Genomic DNA, 23,198 nt, shown 5'->3' with positions numbered 1-23,198 from the left:
CAACTGTTTTATCAAGACTAAAGTCAGCGCAGCCAGCCAGAGCTAGTATGTCACTCTCCAAAAGGAGAACCCTTACCCCTTAGACCTCAGTCCAGAGCCTTTCACCTAGCCAAATCAGTTCTTATGCTTCACACTGATGTGGGCCAACAGCCCGGAACACAGTGTCTGCGAACTGAGATACTGATTCGGCTCTTATCCCAAGTCATATTGCAAGACTTGTTAAAAGGGTAGATTGTGACTTGTAGGATAACTACTCTCAATAGGTGGTGCTATAAAGTTTAAGTCCTCTTTTTTATTCGCATCAACTTACGCATGACGGATAAAAAAAAAACCACAACGTTTGCACAAATTTGCGTTTATGTGCATGCGATAGGAAAAATTGTTTCAAGAACAATTTCCTTGAAACAAGCCATGCCAAATGGGCGTGGCTCATGGGATTTCTCTATAAACCCTTGTACAGATGAAATCCTCACATTTTGCTCCTGTATCAAGATTGATCTTCACATGGAGAGTTTCTATCGGAATCTGGATTTTTATGTTAACTTACATAGTTATTAAGGTTGAAGGAAGACTATATGTCCATCTAGTTCAACCCATAGCCTAACCTAACATGTTGATCCAGAGGAAGGCAAAAAAACCCCATGTGCAAAGAGTAAGCTCCACATTGGGGAAAAAAATTCCTTCCCGACTCCACATACGGCAATCAGACTAGTTCCCTGGATCAACGCCCTATCAAGGAATCTAGTGTATATACCCTGTAACATTACACTTTTCCAGAAAGGTATCCAGTCCCCTCTTAAATTTAAGTAATGAATCACTCATTACAACATCATACGGCAGAGAGTTCCATAGTCTCACTGCTCTTACAGTAAAGAATCCGCGTCTGTTATTATGCTTAAACCTTTTTTCCTCCAACCGCAGAGGATGCCCCCTTGTCCCTGTTTCAGGTCTATGATTAAAAAGATCATCAGAAAGGTCTTTGTACTGTCCCCTCATATATTTATACATTAAAATAAGATCACCCCTTAGCCTTCGTTTTTCCAAACTAAATAGCCCCAAGTGTAATAACCTATCTTGGTATTGCAGACCCCCCAGTCCTCTAATAACCTTGGTCGCTCTTCTCTGCACCCGCTCCAGTTCAGCTATGTCTTTCTTAAACACCGGAGACCAGAACTGTGCACAGTATTCTAAGTGTGGTCGAACTAGTGACTTGTATAGAGGTAAAATTATGTTCTCCTCATGAGCATCTATGCCTCTTTTAATGCATCCCATTATTTTATTTGCCTTTGTAGCAGCTGCCTGACACTGGCCCCTGAATTTAAGTTTGTCATCCACCCAGGTCTTTTTCATTGACGGTTTTGCCCAGAGTTTTAGAATTAAGCACATAATTATACATCTTATTACTTCTACCCAAGTGCATGACCTTACATTTATCCCCATTAAAGCTCATTTGCCATTTATCAGCCCAAGCTTCTAGTTTACATAAATCATCCTGTAATAAATCATTCACTTGGCAGCCAATTGTCCTAAAGATTAGAGGTAGCCGCGTTTCTTTCCCCTGACAAACTGGTGGCAGTGGTGCGATTGTATGACCCCCACCCCTGGGGAGGATGTTTGTGACTTTTTACAAGTGTATATTTTATAGCCGCTCTTCTGCATTTTTAACCAAATTTATTTTGATATCCCAACTGGTTGCTATTTTTTTTTTTTTTACAACCAAGTTGTTTTGTGAAGGCACCCAATGCCCACAGAAAGAGCCATGGTCGGCACACTGAGGTCACTTGTGGTTGAAGAACACACACTATTGTGGGGACTCGTTCTGCTGGCCAACATCTTGCCTTCATACAGTGTGAGCATTTTGAGTCTCAGGTTTGTGTTTTTTTTTATTTTTAACTAAGATTAAAGCAAAATTAGTACATCAATAAAACAAAAGTTGGAAGGAAGTGAGGCTGAATACAGTCTTTGGCAAACATTTCATCACTTGGCAGAGGTTAGTCACACATGCACATTGTTACAGCATTTCCGGCATTTGATTCTGTGATACATGACTATTGCCTTATATGGGCATAACGAGCACAGGTCATGCCTTGCACACTGACATGCAGCTACACAGCACAGCCAGCAGCATTCAGCATTGCACAAGGCAACATCACAGTAATTGTGTGCAAAAACGCTACAACTATTGTTTTTCACCATTTGTCTAAAGGTACAGTCACACTGAACGATATCGCTAGCGATCCGTGACGTTGCAGCATCCTGGCTAGCGATATCGTTCAGTTTGACAGGCTGCAGCGATCAGGATCCTGCTGTGATGTCGTTGGTCGCTGCAAAAGTCCAGAACTTTATTTCGTCGTTGGACTCCCTGCAGACATCGCTGAATCGGCATGTGTGACGCCGATTATGCGATGTCTTCACTGGTAACCAGGGTAAACAACGGGTTACTAAGCGCGGGCCGCGCTTAGTAAGCCGATGTTTACCCTGGTTATCAGCGTAAAAGTAAAAAAACAAACACTACATACTTACCTTCCATGTCTGTCCCTGGCGCTCTGCTTCCCTGCACTGGCTGTGAGTGGCGGCCAGCTGGAAAGCAGAGCGGTGACGTCACCGCTCTGCTTTCCGGCCGCTGTGCTCACAGTCAGTGCAGGAAAGCAGAACGCCAGGGACAGACAGCTGAAGGTACCGTAAGTATGTAGTGTTTGTTTTTTTTACTTTTACGCTGGTAACCAGGGTAAACATCGGGTTACTAAGCGCGGCCCTGCGCTTAGTAACCCGATGTTTACCCTGGTTACCAGCATCGTTGGTCGCTGGAGAGCTGTCTGTGTGACCAAACAGCGACGCTGCAGCGATCGACATCGTTGTCGGTATCGCTACAGCGTCGCTGAGTGTGAAGGTACCTTAACTCCCAGCTGTCAGGCTTTGATTATACAGCACCATCATATTCCGCAGCTATCCACCAATGTCACCAGCTGGAGCCTTGAATACCAGAAGCCCCTCTGGGCTGCGCTCATAGCCATCTGGCAAGGACAACCACAGGGGTATGCTGCAGACCCTTGGTTGTCATGCCAACACATCAACGACCTGCGGTCACGTGACATGGGCGCCGATAGGTGGGATTAGTGACGTGCATGTCCAAGGTGGTAAAGGGGTTAATGTTAAATGTATTTTTTTTTTTTTATAATTGTGTTTTTTTTTTCCCCACAGGTTAATCTGTATTAAAATGATTAGATTCTTTAAGTTTTCTAACTGGTTATTGAGGCTTTTGTAGATCAACTTTTGATTATCTCAATGAACATGTACATTGCCAAAATGGTCATATCTTGACCTATCTTGTGTTGAAGTGTGGAATGCTGGTTGGCAAAGGCCATTGGGAAGGAAGGGTCAGCTGTGACCTCACCTATTGTGACTGGTGGCTGCAGTGTATATACGTGTACCTGTGTAACCCTGCCTCTGATCATATGGAGCCATACACAAGTATGAGGAGGCGCACCAAAGGCCAGTAATGATTGCGCTGGACAGCATAACATGTAACCAGTAGATTAACAGCGTTATTTCTGGTGACCATGTCTGTTTGGACATAGAACATGGTGCCACCAGGTTCGGCGACAAGATCCCTTTAAATTTATAGCACATTATCAATTCCCATAAGTTATGGTTGGCCTGTATAGTCCGACCTTTACATAGTCTCAGTCCATCTACATGCACTACACGCCTTCACAAGAAAACACTGAGCTCTATCAATACAAGGGCTTTGATGTTCTCGCATGTGGGTTGTGTACACAAAGCAAAAGAATACTACTGCAGATGCAGTCATGAAGTTCATCCAGAAAATCCCTTCGGGGCACCTTGCCCTGAACATTAGATGACTCAAGATTATATTGGTTGTAAGAAGAAACTTTTTGATCTGTGATTAGGCCCCCGACTGCTGCATTCTTCACATTCCTGTGTCATGGTAAGCGAAGCAACCAGTTGTAGCACAAACGGATTACTTTTTAGGTCTAAGTACTGAAATCTTGTATGTTGCCTGTGAAAGTTTTTAATGATGGGGAAGTGGCAGAAGAACAGCAGAAGTCTTTACAAAGCATTGACACCTATAGGCAGTAGACTCTCCCCAGCGCTTAGGTCAGAGTTGTGGCCCCACTTCCCCTCCGCTGAGGACAACATCCTTCCTGCTCAGTGCAGCTGCAGTATGATCAGTTTGCTTATCTTTATTATACGTTCATAAATGATGAAGACATTACTTATGACAGCTACAAAAGACTAGGGAAGTCTGTAGAGAAGTCACCAGGTGTCTGCACCACAAAGCTTCTGGACAGTGTAGACCCTGACCAGCCATAGGGGGCTTTTAGATCCACTAAACCTGTGTGAAACAGCCGTTGTGTGGCGGAACTCTGCAAGCTCTGACTTGCCTGTATGATTTAAAGAAATCCAATACAAACTGAGTTTTTACTCCAGATGGCGAGTGCACTAAATCTTTATCATAACCCCTCACTATGTATACTGAATAGATCCCCGATTCTGATGGACAGCACTTGCTTGGCCAGAAAAAGCTTTACCTGAACCCTGACTGCGGCGCCGAGTGTGCATTCATTATTCTCCTTTGTCTTAGGCCGCTGCCGGAGGAGAAGGTCAGCTAGCTCCTGCACATATCTGCTTCTTCACAATACAAGTCACCATCACAACCAACATGGACCCGCATTGTGATGCTGTGAAGACAAGAGACACATGGAACTGGTCCTCGCTGAAGCCGCATGCTACATTTTAGGGTTTAAAAATCAGCAAACAATGACAAGAGATTGGGGGAGTCTGCGTCATGCTGTGTGCAGACAGCACTGCAGTTAGGGTTCAGGCAGGCCCTACACTGTGTGAGGTCAGGCAAAAGTAAAGCAGGAGGTGACGGCACTAGGCAGGGAACAGAGCTGGAGTGACAGAGGATTTAGATCTGTAAACTCCTCACTCAGCCTCACTTGCACATCAGTTACTAAACCAGACATTTCAGCAAAACCAGACAGATCTTAAAAGCCAGATTCGGAGTAGGCGAGACATTGCTGCTAGAGGACAGAGGGAATAAACGTGTGTACCCCACTACATACATTACCCACGGGAACATAGCCACTGGTCCCCAGTACGAAAGGAGACTGCAATCTACAGAATTCATGTAAATGTATAATGCAAGAGGACATCGAATTTCTGGTGTCTTTTGGCTCTAATCCTTTAAAAACATTATACATCTTGTGCCAAGTGGTATGTAAAAGTTCAAGAGATATTCCCATTGGCAAGATTCCATCCCATTATGTAGTAGGTGTAACCTATATTAGCAAATATCTCCCACTAGAAATGTAGTATAGATCTCCTGATAACCCATGTCTCTTACTTTATATGCAGGCCACTGCAGTAGCTCAGTTGCTAGTGGTTTTAACTGTGGATACCCAACTCATGTGGTCACAACCATGGATAGCCAAGCTAATGTAATGTCTTGCACATAACAGGGCCGGTGTCAGCACCCAGCATACCCTAGCAAGTGCCAGGGTCCCGAGCAGGCCAGGGGCTCACTCTTCATCAGGGACACTGGCACACTATAGGGGCCCCGTGCCAGATCCCACGAATGTCTCCCCCCACCCCCCCCGCTTGCTCCGGTACTCACGATACCTCTCCCTGTTGCACTGCTGCGGTGCCTTCCGTCCTCTGACGTTCAGGTCAGAAGGCGCGATGACATCACTAGGGTGCGCCCACTGCCTGCCTGAGCAGTCACAGCACAGATGGAAGATGCCAACAGAGTACAGCAGCGGCCAGCGACAGAGGTCAGTATTTCATTTTTTTAATGTTTGGAGCATTTTATGGGGATCTTCTGTATGAAGCAATATATATGGCTCATTATTCTGTATGAAGGACTATGTGGTGCCCATAATACCGTATGGAGGACTATACTGTCTGGTTTCTGATGTAAGCAAGTGAAAGCTTTGGCATTGTACTATACCTATATTTCTCTGCCATATCTGACTGCTGGGGGTTTGACGCTGCATAAATAGGTGGTTGAAACCAGCAATTCCTGATCGTATGCACGTAGTACCCTTAGTGAAAGTGGTTTACCAGTGTTGTATCTAATGGCCGCTCTTCAGATCTACATGTCACACAGGTAACGCCTCACTTCAAGTAAAATAAGCCCTGGAGGCAGATTCTCAGGGAGATTGGTTTCCCAGCCATAGATCTTAATAGATCATTTACATAAGATACATATGGATTTCTCTGGAATAAGGCATCAGATCACAGATAAAGGCATCATGTTATTCAGCTTCCTATGCCCCGTGTGCCCATATAGACGGCTCAGGAGGGTTCAGCTTATGGACAGATTACCTTTAAACAGTTGTACAGGACTTAAAGGGAACCTGTCACCCCCAAAACCGATGGCGAGGTGAGCTCACCGTCATCAGGGACTTATCTACAGCATTCTGTAATGCTGTAGATAAGCCCCCGATGTAACCTGAAAGAGGAGAAAAAGAGGTTAGATTATTCTCACCAAGGAGCGGGCCGATCAAATGGGTGTCTCAGGTCCGCTCCGGCACCTCCTATCTTCATTGCATGACATCCTCTTCTGGTCTTCACGCCGCAGCTCCAGCGCAGACGTACTTTGTCTGCCCTGTTGAGGGCAGAGCAAAGTACTGCAGTGCACAGGCGCCGGCCTCTCTGACCTTTCCGGCGCCTGCGCACTGCAGTACTTTCCTCTGCTCTCAACAGGGCAGACAAAGAATGCCTGCGCCGCGGCATGAGGAGCAGAAGAGGACGTCATGGAATGAAGATGGGAGGTGCTGTTCCGGACCTGAGACACCCATCAGAGCAGGACCGCCCCTGGGTGAGTAATCTAACCTCTTTTTCTCCTCTTTCAGGTAACATCGGCAGCTTATCTACAGCATTACCGGATGCTGTAGATCAGGGGTATCAAACTGCATTCCTCGAGGGCTGCAAACCATGCGTGTTTTCAGGATTTCCTTAGCTTTGCACAAGGTGCTGTAATCACTATGTGTGTAGGTGATTAAATTACCACCTGTGCAGTACAAGGAAATCCTGAAAACATGACCCGTTTGCAGCCCTTGAGGATTGCAGTTTGACACCCCTGCTGTAGATAAGCCCCTGATGACGGTGAGCTTACCTCACCATCGATTTGGGTGTGACAGGTTCCCTTTAAATATGGTCAGGATGCTGACAGCAGGCCCCACAGTGGCCGCAGAACACTCCGCACATTGGAGTGGCAGCAACTGCATACATCAGCTGTTGTGCGCCAATCCCCCACTAATCAGATATATCGATCACCTATGGGGGGCTACATAAATACAAGAAAAGCTTTAACCCCTTAGTGACAGCCAATTTGGTACTTAAAGGGAACCTGTCACCCGTTTTTTTCAGATTGAGATAAAAATACTGTTAAATAGGGCCTGCGCTGTGCGTTACAATAGTGTATGTAGTGTACCCTGATTCCCCACCTATGCTGTGAAATACATTACCAAAGTCGCCGTTTTCGCCTGTCAATCAGGCTGGTCAGGTCGGGTGGGCGTGGTGACATCGCTGTTTCTTCCCCAGCTTTCCGTTGGTGGCGTAGTGGTGTGCGCATGTTTAAGTGCCGAATCCACTGCGCGCAGGTGAAGAAAAAGCGCGCGATCTGCGCTATTACCATTGTCATCGGTGGGGGCGGCCATCTTCCTGAGGCCGCGCGTGCACAGATGGAGTGCTCTGCTGCACGGGGCTTCAGGAAAATGGCCGTGGGATGCCACGCGTGCGCAGATTGAGATCGCGGCGGCCATTTTCCTGAAGCCGAGATGCAAACTCGATAGGCGAGTATCGGGGGGCGATCGGGGACCCCTTTTCTCTGTCCTGATCACATCGGAGGACAGAAATTAAAAAGAAATGGCTTTTTTTTTTTTGCGATCGCCTGTAAACGGTTAATTACCGGCGATCGCAAATGCGGGGTCGGTAAAAAAAACCCGAATCATGTTCTCTGGGGTCTCGGCTACCCCCGGCAGCCAAGACCCCGGAGAAAATCCGACTCTGGGGGGGAGCTATTCACTTTTTCCACAGTGCCGTTAATTAACGGCCACATTCCGATTACTCCCTCCCTACTCCCCTGCAGTCAGCACCCGCTCCATACTCCCTGCAGTCACCGCTCAAAGGGTTAATGCCAGCAGTAACGGACCGCGTTATGCCGCAGGTAACTCACTCCGTTACTATTAACCATGTGTGACCAAGTTTTTACTATTGATGCGGCCTATGCCGCATCAATAGTAAAAACATCTAATGTTAAAATAAAAAAAATTAAAAATAATCATGTACTCCACTTCCGCCACCGCATAATGTGTGTGTTTTTTTTAACCCTTTACTACTATTGGATTAAAAATGGATAGGAGTCATAATTGACGCCTCTCAATTATTAATCTGGCTTAATGTCTTACAATACGGGAACGGGTAGAGAGTGGCCAAGTGCCAGAATAGGCGTATCTTCCAGATGTGCCTTTTCTGGGGTGGCTGGGGGCAGATGTTTTTAGCCAGGGGGGGCCAATAACCATGGACCCTCTCCAGGCTATTAATATCTGCCCTCAGTCACTGGCTTTACTACTCTGGCGGAGAAAATTGCGCGGGAGCACACGCCAATTTTTTTCCGCCATTTAACCCTTTAATTTAATAGCTACAGAGCCCAAATTTTGCACATACACACTACTAACATTAGTAGTGTGGAATATGCAAAAAAATGGGGATATGAGATTGTTTAATGTATGTAAACCATGTCTCATATCATGTCGGGTTTAGGAAGGAGATAGCAAAAGCTGGCAATTGAATTACCGGCTTTTAAGCTCTTGCGCTGGATGAAATACAGTATATATGTTCTGATAATTTTTTGAGCCCATGGATCCATTGTATGTCCATATGTTGGTTTTGCAAGCCTGCGAGAAAAACACGCAGTACGGATGCCATACGGATTACATACAGAGGATGCCATGCGCAAAATACGCTGACACACCCTGCCTACGGAGGAGCTACGGATCACTATTTTGGGGACTTTTCTGCGTATTACAGCCGTAATATACGGACCGTATTTTTATACGCTGAGTGTGACGCCTGAGTGAGTGAGTGAATATCTCTAATATATAAAGGTGTGTGTGGCATCTGCACAGTCGCAGCTACAGCCACAAAATTTTGCGCAGTCACACGTCTGGACCCCGAGAGCATTATAGGCTATGTTGTGAGGCGAAATTTTAACCCCGAATGTTCCAATTCACCAATTTTGCCCCCATCTACATAATGGGGAAAAGTGAAAGGAAAAGTGTTGGACGCAAATTGACAGCTGCCAGATGTGAACAAGGGGGGACTTCAAGAGTGAGAGCGATGGCGCCAAGGAGTATATACCGTACAGTTGCTAAGGTGGGGCCCCGACATGGGATACTCACCACACACGGGGATATGAACACATACCACCCTCAGCACACATTTCACCACACATACACCAACCTCGCCACAAAAGTCGAAACACAAAAGTCACCGCTCAAAACTCACCTCATGGAAAACTCGCCACACGCAAAACTTGCACATGTGGAAAAATTGCCACATGCACAAGAGTTGCAACACATGCAAGAGTTGCCTCACACAAAACTCGCCACGCGCAAAACTTGCTGCACACAACTTGCTACACTAACCTGTCACATGCAACTCGACACAAAAAGTTGCTACACGAATGTCACAACACACCTCATCTCTCAAAAGTCGCCTCATGCATGTCACCACACGCAAATCAACACAATGTGTGAGCTAATATATACTGCCAGGGGGGAGGGTTTCCTGTTGGCTGGGGATTTATCAGGCTGCCAATTTAGCTTACAAATACTGAGGTAAAAATACAGGAGGGGAGGACGACACAGGTATATACAGGAGGGGAGGACGACACAGGTATATACAGGAGGGGAGGACGACACAGGTATATACAGGAGGGGAGGACGACACAGGTATATACAGGAGGGGAGGACGACACAGGTATATACAGGAGGGGAGGACGACACAGGTATATACAGGAGGGGAGGACGACACAGGTATATACAGGAGGGGAGGACGACACAGGTATATACAGGAGGGGAGGACGACACAGGTATATACAGGAGGGGAGGACGACACAGGTATATACAGGAGGGGAGGACGACACAGGTATATACAGGAGGGGAGGACGACACAGGTATATACAGGAGGGGAGGACGACACAGGTATATACAGGAGGGGAGGACGACACAGGTATATACAGGAGGGGAGGACGACACAGGTATATACAGGAGGGGAGGACGACACAGGTATATACAGGAGGGGAGGACGACACAGGTATATACAGGAGGGGAGGACGACACAGGTATATACAGGAGGGGAGGACGACACAGGTATATACAGGAGGGGAGGACGACACAGGTATATACAGGAGGGGAGGACGACACAGGTATATACAGGAGGGGAGGACGACACAGGTATATACAGGAGGGGAGGACGACACAGGTATATACAGGAGGGGAGGACGACACAGGTATATACAGGAGGGGAGGACGACACAGGTATATACAGGAGGGGAGGACGACACAGGTATATACAGGAGGGGAGGACGACACAGGTATATACAGGAGGGGAGGACGACACAGGTATATACAGGAGGGGAGGACGACACAGGTATATACAGGAGGGGAGGACGACACAGGTATATACAGGAGGGGAGGACGACACAGGTATATACAGGAGGGGAGGACGACACAGGTATATACAGGAGGGGAGGACGACACAGGTATATACAGGAGGGGAGGACGACACAGGTATATACAGGAGGGGAGGACGACACAGGTATATACAGGAGGGGAGGACGACACAGGTATATACAGGAGGGGAGGACGACACAGGTATATACAGGAGGGGAGGACGACACAGGTATATACAGGAGGGGAGGACGACACAGGTATATACAGGAGGGGAGGACGACACAGGTATATACAGGAGGGGAGGACGACACAGGTATATACAGGAGGGGAGGACGACACAGGTATATACAGGAGGGGAGGACGACACAGGTATATACAGGAGGGGAGGACGACACAGGTATATACAGGAGGGGAGGACGACACAGGTATATACAGGAGGGGAGGACGACACAGGTATATACAGGAGGGGAGGACGACACAGGTATATACAGGAGGGGAGGACGACACAGGTATATACAGGAGGGGAGGACGACACAGGTATATACAGGAGGGGAGGACGACACAGGTATATACAGGAGGGGAGGACGACACAGGTATATACAGGAGGGGAGGACGACACAGGTATATACAGGAGGGGAGGACGACACAGGTATATACAGGAGGGGAGGACGACACAGGTATATACAGGAGGGGAGGACGACACAGGTATATACAGGAGGGGAGGACGACACAGGTATATACAGGAGGGGAGGACGACACAGGTATATACAGGAGGGGAGGACGACACAGGTATATACAGGAGGGGAGGACGACACAGGTATATACAGGAGGGGAGGACGACACAGGTATATACAGGAGGGGAGGACGACACAGGTATATACAGGAGGGGAGGACGACACAGGTATATACAGGAGGGGAGGACGACACAGGTATATACAGGAGGGGAGGACGACACAGGTATATACAGGAGGGGAGGACGACACAGGTATATACAGGAGGGGAGGACGACACAGGTATATACAGGAGGGGAGGACGACACAGGTATATACAGGAGGGGAGGACGACACAGGTATATACAGGAGGGGAGGACGACACAGGTATATACAGGAGGGGAGGACGACACAGGTATATACAGGAGGGGAGGACGACACAGGTATATACAGGAGGGGAGGACGACACAGGTATATACAGGAGGGGAGGACGACACAGGTATATACAGGAGGGGAGGACGACACAGGTATATACAGGAGGGGAGGACGACACAGGTATATACAGGAGGGGAGGACGACACAGGTATATACAGGAGGGGAGGACGACACAGGTATATACAGGAGGGGAGGACGACACAGGTATATACAGGAGGGGAGGACGACACAGGTATATACAGGAGGGGAGGACGACACAGGTATATACAGGAGGGGAGGACGACACAGGTATATACAGGAGGGGAGGACGACACAGGTATATACAGGAGGGGAGGACGACACAGGTATATACAGGAGGGGAGGACGACACAGGTATATACAGGAGGGGAGGACGACACAGGTATATACAGGAGGGGAGGACGACACAGGTATATACAGGAGGGGAGGACGACACAGGTATATACAGGAGGGGAGGACGACACAGGTATATACAGGAGGGGAGGACGACACAGGTATATACAGGAGGGGAGGACGACACAGGTATATACAGGAGGGGAGGACGACACAGGTATATACAGGAGGGGAGGACGACACAGGTATATACAGGAGGGGAGGACGACACAGGTATATACAGGAGGGGAGGACGACACAGGTATATACAGGAGGGGAGGACGACACAGGTATATACAGGAGGGGAGGACGACACAGGTATATACAGGAGGGGAGGACGACACAGGTATATACAGGAGGGGAGGACGACACAGGTATATACAGGAGGGGAGGACGACACAGGTATATACAGGAGGGGAGGACGACACAGGTATATACAGGAGGGGAGGACGACACAGGTATATACAGGAGGGGAGGACGACACAGGTATATACAGGAGGGGAGGACGACACAGGTATATACAGGAGGGGAGGACGACACAGGTATATACAGGAGGGGAGGACGACACAGGTATATACAGGAGGGGAGGACGACACAGGTATATACAGGAGGGGAGGACGACACAGGTATATACAGGAGGGGAGGACGACACAGGTATATACAGGAGGGGAGGACGACACAGGTATATACAGGAGGGGAGGACGACACAGGTATATACAGGAGGGGAGGACGACACAGGTATATACAGGAGGGGAGGACGACACAGGTATATACAGGAGGGGAGGACGACACAGGTATATACAGGAGGGGAGGACGACACAGGTATATACAGGAGGGGAGGACGACACAGGTATATACAGGAGGGGAGGACGACACAGGTATATACAGGAGGGGAGGACGACACAGGTATATACAGGAGGGGAGGACGACACAGGTATATACAGGAGGGGAGGACGACACAGGTATATACAGGAGGGGAGGACGACACAGGTATATACAGGAGGGGAGGACGACACAGGTATATACAGGAGGGGAGGACGACACAGGTATATACAGGAGGGGAGGACGACACAGGTATATACAGGAGGGGAGGACGACACAGGTATATACAGGAGGGGAGGACGACACAGGTATATACAGGAGGGGAGGACGACACAGGTATATACAGGAGGGGAGGACGACACAGGTATATACAGGAGGGGAGGACGACACAGGTATATACAGGAGGGGAGGACGACACAGGTATATACAGGAGGGGAGGACGACACAGGTATATACAGGAGGGGAGGACGACACAGGTATATACAGGAGGGGAGGACGACACAGGTATATACAGGAGGGGAGGACGACACAGGTATATACAGGAGGGGAGGACGACACAGGTATATACAGGAGGGGAGGACGACACAGGTATATACAGGAGGGGAGGACGACACAGGTATATACAGGAGGGGAGGACGACACAGGTATATACAGGAGGGGAGGACGACACAGGTATATACAGGAGGGGAGGACGACACAGGTATATACAGGAGGGGAGGACGACACAGGTATATACAGGAGGGGAGGACGACACAGGTATATACAGGAGGGGAGGACGACACAGGTATATACAGGAGGGGAGGACGACACAGGTATATACAGGAGGAGAGGACGACACAGGTATATACAGTCCTGGCCAAAAGTATTGACCCCCTGCAATTCTGTCAGATAATACTCATTTTCTTCCTGAAAATGATTGCAAACAAATTATTTGGCATTATCATCTTCATTTAATTTGTCTTAAATGAAAAGGAACAAAAAGAAATGACCTAAAGCCAAATTGGATATAATTCCACACCAAACAAAAAAAAAGGGGCTGGACAAAAGTATTGGCACTGTTCAAAAAATCATGTGATGCTTCTCTAATTTGTTTAACTAACAGCACCTGTAACTTACCTGTGGCACCTAACAGGTGTTTGCAATAAGGCTACGTTCACACTAGCGTTGTGCGCCGCTGCGTCGGCGACGCAACGCACAACACATGCAAAAACGCAGCAAAACGCACGTTTTTTGCCGAAATTTGGACGCAAGAAAAATGCAACTTGTTGCGTTTTCTTGGTCCGACGCTAGCGGCAAAAAAGACGCATGCGTCCCCCATGTTAAATATAGGGGCGCATGACGCCTGTGTCGCCCGACGCAAACTAGCATAACGCTAGTGTGAACGTAGACTAACTAAATCACACTTGCAGCCAGATGACATGGATTAAAGTTGACTCAACCTCTGTTTTGTGTCCTTGTGTGTACCACTGAGCATGGAGAAAAGAAAGAAGATGAAAGAACTGTCTGAGGACTTGAGAAACCAAATTGTGAGGAAGCATGACCAATCTCAAGGCTACAAGTCCATCTCCAAAGACCTGAATGTTCCTGTGTCTCGGGGGTAGCCGAGACCCCAAAGAACATGATCGGCGACCACAAAAAAAAAATAAAAGCAAAGTGTAATTCTCTGTCCTCTGATGTGATCGCACATCAGAGGACAGAGAAATAGGGGGATTCGGGGACCCTATTATACTTACCTGTGTCCCTGGGTCCTCCTGCTGCTCCTGGCCACCGGCGTCTTCTTGGCAAAAGAAAATGGCGAGCGCATGCGCAGTGCGCCCGCCATCTGTCGCCATCTGCCGGCCGGAGAAGAGCAGTTGGGGCTAAAATTAGGGTTAGGGCTAAATTTAGGGTTAGGGCTAAATTTAGGGTTAGGCTTCTTTCACACTTACATCGGTACGGGGCCGTCGCAATGCGTTGGCCCGACATACCGACGCACGTTGTGAAAATTGTGCACAACGTGGGCAGCGGATGTAGTTTTTCAACGAATCCGCTGCCCAATCTATGTCCTGGGGAGGAGGGGGCGGAGTTACGGCCACACATGCGGTCAGAAATGGCAAACGCAACGTACAAAAAACCGTTACAATGAACGTTTTTTGTGCCGACGGTCCGCCAAAACGGACGGACGGGAAGTGTGGCGATCCGTCGGCAATAAAAGTCTATGGGCAAAAAACGCATCCTGCGGGCACATTTGCAGGATCCGTTTTTTGTCCAAAACGACGGATGCCAAACGACGCAAGTGTGAAAGTAGCCTTAGGGTTAGGGTTGAGGCTAAAGTTAGGGCTAGGGTTGGGGCTAAAGTTAGGGCTAGAGTTTGGATTAGAGTTGGTATTAGGGTTATGCTTGGGGTTAGGGTTGTGATTAGGGGTGTATTGGGATTAGGGTTAGGTTTGAGGTTAGGATTAGGGGTGTGTTGGATTTAGGGTTTTGATTAGGGTTATGGTTAGGGTTGACATTAGGGTTGTTTTGGGGTAAGGGTTGTGATTAGGATTATGGATCGGGTTGGGATTAGGGTTAGGGGTGTGTTGGGGTTAGGGTTGGAGCTAGAATTGGGGGGTTTCCACTGTTTAGGTACATCAGGGTGCCTCCAAACACGACAGCCAATTTTGCGCTCAAAAAGTCAAATGGTACTCCCTCCCTTCTGAGCTCTGCCGTGCGCCCAAACAGTGGGTTACCCCCACATATGGGGCATCAGCGTACTCAGGATAAATTGGACAACAACTTTTGGGGTCCAATTTCTCCTGTTACCCTTGTGAAAATAAAAACTTGGGGGCTACAAAAATCTTTTTTTGTGGGAAAAAATTATTTTTTTATTTTCACGACTCTGCATTATAAACTTCTGTGAAGCACTTGGGCATTCAAAGTTCTCACCACTCATCTAGATAAGTTCCTTGGGGGGTCTAGTTTCCAAAATGGTGTCACTTGTGGGGGGTTTCCACTGTTTAGGCACATCAGGGGCTCACCAAACGCGACATGGCGTCCGATCTCAATTCCAGACAATTCTACATTGAAAAGTAAAACAGCACTCCTCTTCCAAGCTCTGCGGTGCGCCCAAACAGTGGTTTACCCCCACATATTGGGTATCGACGTACTCAGGAGAAATTGCACTACAACTTTTGTGATCTAATTTCTCCTGTCACCCTTGTGAAAATAAAAATTTGGGGGCAAAGAGATCATTTTTGTGTAAACAAATGCGATTTTTTGTTTTCACGGCTCTACGTTATAAACTTCTGTGAAGCTCTTGGGGGTTCAAAGTGCTCACCACACATCTAGATAAGTTCCTTAAGGGGTCTAGTTTCCAAAATGGTGTCACTTGTGGGGGGTTTCCACTGTTTAGGCACATCAGGGGCTCTCCAAACCCGACATGGCGTCCAATCTCAATTCCAGCCAATTCTGCATTGAAAAAGTCAAACGGCGCTCCTTCACTTCCAAGTTCTGCGGTGCGCCCAAACAGTGGTTTACCCCCACATTTCTGTTTTTACACTTGTGAAAATAAAAAAAAATGGTTCTGAATTAAAAGGTTTGCAAAAAATGTTAAATGTTCATTTTTTCCTTCCACATTGTTTCAGTTCCTGTGAAGCACGTAAAGGGTTAATAAACTTCTTGAATGTGGTTTTGAGAACCTTGAGGGGTGCAGTTTTTAGAATGGTGTCACACTTCGTTATTTTCTATCATATAGACCCCTCAAAATGACTTCAAATGTGATGTGGTCCCTAAAAAAAAATGGTGTTGTAAAAATGAGAAATTGCTGGTCAACTTTTAACCCTTATAACTCCCTAACAAAAAAAAAAATGTATTTCCAAAATTGTGCTGATGTAAAGTAGACATGTGGGAAATGTTATTTATTAACTATTTTTCGTGACATATCTCTCTGATTTAAGGGCATAAAAATACAAAGTTTGAAAATTGCATAATTTTAAAAATTTGCCATACTTCCGTTTTTTCCATAAATAATGGCAAGTAATATCGAAGAATTGTTACCACTAACATGAAGTACAATATGTCACGAAAAAGCTTTCTCAGAATCAGCGGGATCCGTTGAAGCGTTCCAGAGTTATAACCTCAAAGTGAGTAGTCAGAATTGCAAAAATTGGCTCGGTCATTAAGTACCAAATTGGCTCTGTCACTAAGGGGTTAAAGCCCATGGCACTGTGGCTAACCTCCCTAGATGTGGACGGAAAAGAAAAATTGACAAGAGATTTTAACGCAAGATTGTGCGGATGTTGGATAAAGAACCTCAACTAACATGCAAACTAGTTCAAGCTGCCCTGCAGTCCGAGGGTACAACAGTGTCAACCCGTACTATCCGTCGGCATCTGAATGAAATGGGACTGTATAGTAGGAGACCCAGGAAGACCCCACTTCATACCCCGAGACATAAAAAAGCCAGGCTGGAGTTGGCCAAAACTTACCTGAAAAAGCCTAAAATCTTTTGGAAGAATGTTCTCTGGTCAGATGAGACAAAAGTAGAGCTTTTTGGGCAAAGGCATCAACATAGAGTTTACAGGAGAAAAAAAAGGCATTCAAAGAAAAGAACACGGTCCCTACAGTTAAACATGGCAGAGGTTCCCTGATGTTTTGGGGTTGCTTTGCTGCCTCTGGCACTGGACTGCTTGATCGTGTGCATGGCATTATGAAGTCTGAAGACTACCAAAAATTTTTGCAGCATAATGTAGGGCCCAGTGTGAGAAAGCTGGGTCTCCCTCAGAGGTCATGGGCCTTCCAGCAAGGCAATGACCCAAAACACATTTCAAAAAGCACTAGAAAATGGTTTGAGAGAAAGCACTGGAGACTTCTAAGGTGGCCGGCAATGAGTCCAGACCTGAATCCCTTAGAACACCTGTGAAGAGATCTAAAAATGGCAGTTTGGAGAAGGCACCCTTCAAATATCATGGACCTGGAGCAGTTTGCCAAAGAAGAATGGTCTAAAATTCCAGCAGAGCATTGTAAGAAACTCATTGATGGTTACCGAAAGCGGTTGGTCGCAGTTATTTTGGCTAAAGGTTGTGCAACCAAGTATTAGGCTGAGGGTGCCAATACTTTTGTCTAGCCCATTTTTGGAGTTATGTGAAATGATCAATGTTTTGCTTTTTGCTTAAAGGGAACCTGTCACCCCGTTTTTTCAGTAGGAGATAAAAATACCGTTAAATAGGGCCTGAGCTGTGCTTTACAATCTCGGCTTCAGGAAAATGGCCGCCGCGATGTCCATCTGCGCATCCCGCGGCCATTTTCCTGAAGCCCCGGGAAGCAGGAGACTCCATCTGCGCACGCGCGGCCTCAAGAAGATGGCCGCGCCCGCCGAGAAACCGCTGAATAGCGGCGAGCGCGCTCTTTTTCTACAGCTGCGCAGTGCATTCGGCACTTGCGCATGCGAGAAGCACTACGCCACCAACGGGAACATAAGCAATATGTGGGGGAGAATGACCACGCCCATCTGACCTGACCAGCCTGATTGACAGGCGAAAAAGGACACTTTTGTAAGGTATTTCGGCAGCATAGGTGGGGAATCGGGGGACAAAAAATACCCTATTGTAAAGCACAGCTCAGGCCCTATTTAACGGTATTTGTATCTCCTACTGAAAAAACGGGGGTGACAGGTTCCCTTTAATTCTCTTGTGTTTTTTCATTTAAAACAAATTAAAAGAATACCAAAGAATTTGTGATTGCAATCATTTTCAGGAAGAAACTGAGTATTATCTGACAGAATTGCAGGGGTGTCAATACTTTTGGCCCTGACTAACAGGGGGAGACGACGACACAGGTACACACTATACAGGGGGAGACGACGACACAGGTACACACTATACAGGGGGAGACGACGACACAGGTACACACTATACAGGGGGAGACGACGACACAGGTACACACTATACAGGGGGAGACGACGACACAGGTACACACTATACAGGGGGAGACGACGACACAGGTACACACTATACAGGGGGAGACGACGACACAGGTACACACTATACAGGGGGAGACGACGACACAGGTACACACTATACAGGGGGAGACGACGACACAGGTACACACTATACAGGGGGAGACGACGACACAGGTACACACTATACAGGGGGAGACGACGACACAGGTACACACTATACAGGGGGAGACGACGACACAGGTACACACTATACAGGGGGAGACGACGACACAGGTACACACTATACAGGGGGAGACGACGACACAGGTACACACTATACAGGGGGAGACGACGACACAGGTACACACTATACAGGGGGAGACGACGACACAGGTACACACTATACAGGGGGAGACGACGACACAGGTACACACTATACAGGGGGAGACGACGACACAGGTACACACTATACAGGGGGAGACGACGACACAGGTACACACTATACAGGGGGAGACGACGACACAGGTACACACTATACAGGGGGAGACGACGACACAGGTACACACTATACAGGGGGAGACGACGACACAGGTACACACTATACAGGGGGAGACGACGACACAGGTACACACTATACAGGGGGAGACGACGACACAGGTACACACTATACAGGGGGAGACGACGACACAGGTACACACTATACAGGGGGAGACGACGACACAGGTACACACTATACAGGGGGAGACGACGACACAGGTACACACTATACAGGGGGAGACGACGACACAGGTACACACTATACAGGGGGAGACGACGACACAGGTACACACTATACAGGGGGAGACGACGACACAGGTACACACTATACAGGGGGAGACGACGACACAGGTACACACTATACAGGGGGAGACGACGACACAGGTACACACTATACAGGGGGAGACGACGACACAGGTACACACTATACAGGGGAGATGACACGTATCTATATATAATTGTCTAAGGGTTTTTCCGTCTGTCTGTCTTGGAAATCCCGGCTCTCTGATTGGTCGAGGCCGCTAGGCCTCGACCAATCAGCAACGGGCACAGCGACGATGATGTCATAAAGGACGTAGACATCTCACGTTTCTGATTTAGAGACGGGCACAGTATCGACGTAGATGTCATAATGGTTGCCATGGCGACGATGATGTCATAAAGGTTGCCTCGACCAATCAGCGACGGGCACAGTCTGCCGCGAATTCTGGAATCATCATTGTCCATATATTACGGGGACATGCATATTCTAGAATACCTGATGCGTTAGAATCGGGCCACAATCTAGTACACTATATACAGGAGGAGATGACATACAGGTACATACTATATACAGGAGGAGATGGCACATAGGTATATAGAGGAGGAGAGGACAGCAGGTATATACTATACACAGGGGAGATGACAGGTATACACTATATACAGGAGAGGACATACAGGTATATACTATATACAGGAGAAGATGACATACAGCAGGTATATACTATTTACAGGGGAGATGACAAACATACTGAGGTGAAAATGAAAAGGTGTGAGTGCAAAATAAGAGAAGTGAGGGAAAATAGTGGAGTGATCAGAAAATGACAGATGTGAGGTCGAAATGACAAGTGTTAGGGGGGAAAATGAGAGGCATGATGGGAAAATAAGGGAAGTGAGGTGCTATAACTAACCACAGATATTTACTATGCCCAGGCGTACGTACGTATGTATCTAGAAGAACCTTCAGATCAGAAGAAAAAGGCGCAAGAAGCGCCCGGAGCCCAGTAACTGGCGGCGCAGCACTTCTACGTTGGGTGTGGCTGACTGAGAAACTTACTCAGGAAGTCACCGACAGCGCAGCACTGGCGCAGGCAGGAGCCACAGCGGCCCCGGTATCAGGCGGCAGTGTGGGGAGTATGCCGGCTCGGGTTAGGTTCTCACACGTGTCAGGCGGCAGTGCGGGAAGCCGGGCACAGCTGCCCCGGTCAGGAGCTCACACACGGCGGCAGTGCGGGAAGCCGGGCACAGCTGCCCCGGTCAGGAGCTCACACACGGCGGCAGTGCGGGAGGCCGGGCACAGCTGCCCCGGTCAGGAGCTCACACACGGCGGCAGTGCGGGAGGCCGGGCACAGCTGCCCCGGTCAGGAGCTCACACACGGCGGCAGTGCGGGAGGCCGGGCACAGCTGCCCCGGTCAGGAGCTCACACACGGCGGCAGTGCGGGAGGCCGGGCACAGCTGCCCCGGTCAGGAGCTCACACACGGCGGCAGTGCGGGAAGCCGGGCACAGCTGCCCCGGTCAGGAGCTCACACACGGCGGCAGTGCGGGAAGCCGGGCACAGCTGCCCCGGTCAGGAGCTCACACACGGCGGCAGTGCGGGAAGCCGGGCACAGCTGCCCCGGTCAGGAGCTCACACACGGCGGCAGTGCGGGAAGCCGGGCACAGCTGCCCCGGTCAGGAGCTCACACACGGCGGGAGGCCGGGCACAGCTGCCCCGGTCAGGAGGTCACACACGGCGCAGTGCGGGAAGCCGGGCAGATGCTGGGACCCCACCCCGCACTGAGTGCAGGGCCGAGGTGAGAGCAGCACAATCCCACAGCTCCCCGGGCTACAGAGCGCCACACAAAGGGAAGTACCGAGCCCGTGCGTCACTCGTGGAGTTTGTATGTGACCTACTGGGATGAGACAAGGGCGGACGAGCCCAGGACTGTGCAGCTCCGCACCCGGAAATGGGGAGCACGGACCAGCGCCTTGTACACAGCACACGCAGCCGGTCCTTCTAGGTGCGGCCACTTCCACAGGGTGCACGTGTGACATCAGAAGCCGCTCACCTACCTGAGAGCCAGCCGTGCGAGCAAGATGGACACCGCGACAACAGAGAGCGAGGCACTGCCCGAACAGTTCCGCACCTAGCTGCCACCTCTGGAGCAGCCGGGGACCAACTGACACCCACCGGCAGTGGAGGTTAGAGCCAGGGAGGTGGCCGGTAAGTCACGCCCATCGCGGGAGGGGGCGTGATCATATCTCCCCAGCTGGCCAATGGCTGCTGAGGGGCAGTCTGCTTGGTGCACTCCCGGGTGCGGGCCATGCGTTATTTAGACGCGTTAAGAGCTGAGTGACGTGCGGCTGCGGCCCAGGAGGGCGAAGGGAACGTAAAGAGCAGACAGGTCACCAGATCTGCATTGCTCTGTAGATGACAGGGACGAGGCCTCGTTAGGCTACTTTCACACTAGCGTTTTCTGCAATCCGTCACAATGCGTCGTTTTGCAGAAAAAACGCATCCCGCAAAAGTGCTTGCAGGATGCGTTTTTTCCCCATAGACTTGTATAGACGACGCATTTGCGACGGATTGCCACAGGTCGCATCCGTCAAGCGACGGATGCATCGTGCTTTTGCGGACCGTCGGGAGCAAAAAACGCTTTTTCCGACCGCGCATCCGCCCCCACCTCCCCGCACCTTACAATGGGGCAGCGGATGCGCCGGAAAAATGCATCCATTGCACCCATTGTGCAATGCAGCAAACACTAGCGTCGGAATCTCTCCCCGACGCATTGCGACGGGGAGATTCCGACGCTAGTATGAAAGTAGCCTTACCCCCCGACCTGATTGCTGATCACGACTCGGTACTACCACATTAGGCTACTTTCACACTAGCGTTAACTGCAGTCCGTCACAATGCGTCGTTTTGCAGAAAAAAACGCATCCTGCAAAAGTGCTTGCAGGATGCGTTTTTCCCCCATAGACTTGTATTGACGACGCATTGCGACGGATTGCCACACGTCGCATCCGTCGTGCGACGGATGCGTCGTGCTTTGGCGGACCGTCGGGAGCAAAAAACGCTACATGTAACGTTTTTTGCTGCCGACGGACCGCTTTTTCCGACCGCGCATGCGCGGCCGGAACTCCTCCCCCACCTCCCCGCACCTCACAATGGGGCAGCGGATGCAATGAAAATCTGCATCCGCTGCACCCGTTGTGCGGCGCAAACAACGCTAGCGTCGGTAACCTCGGCCCGACGCACTGCGACGGGCCGAGTCCGACGCTAGTGTGAAACTAGCCTAACCTGCATTCTCCTTTGACGCTGCAGGTAGTTTATTTTCTAGATGTGGGTCTTAACATTTAGGGTATGTGCACACGTCAGGATTTTTTCCTGACAAAATCCTGAGATTTCTGCCAGAAATCCGCGTTTTTTTTTTTTTGCGCGGATTTCTCGCGGAAATTG

The 23,198-nt window shown here is 49.0% G+C and overlaps 1 protein-coding gene across 1 annotated transcript in view; it reads right to left on the bottom strand.

The window, feature by feature from the left end:
• Nucleotides 1-21,971, bottom strand: part of MYH9 (myosin heavy chain 9) — a 234,002-nt gene extending 212,031 nt beyond the window's left edge. The window contains exon 1 of the mRNA XM_069737169.1: nt 21,812-21,971. The gene's annotated coding sequence lies outside the window, so the exon portion shown is untranslated. The remainder of the gene's footprint in view (nt 1-21,811) is intronic.
• Nucleotides 21,972-23,198: the final 1,227 nt, after the last annotated feature.

The sequence above is a fragment of the Ranitomeya imitator genome, chromosome 8 (genome assembly GCF_032444005.1).
Source record: "Ranitomeya imitator isolate aRanImi1 chromosome 8, aRanImi1.pri, whole genome shotgun sequence".
NCBI lineage: Eukaryota > Metazoa > Chordata > Amphibia > Anura > Dendrobatidae > Ranitomeya > Ranitomeya imitator.
Note: the sequence above shows the minus strand (reverse complement) of the source record. Positions and strands in the feature narration are given on the sequence as shown.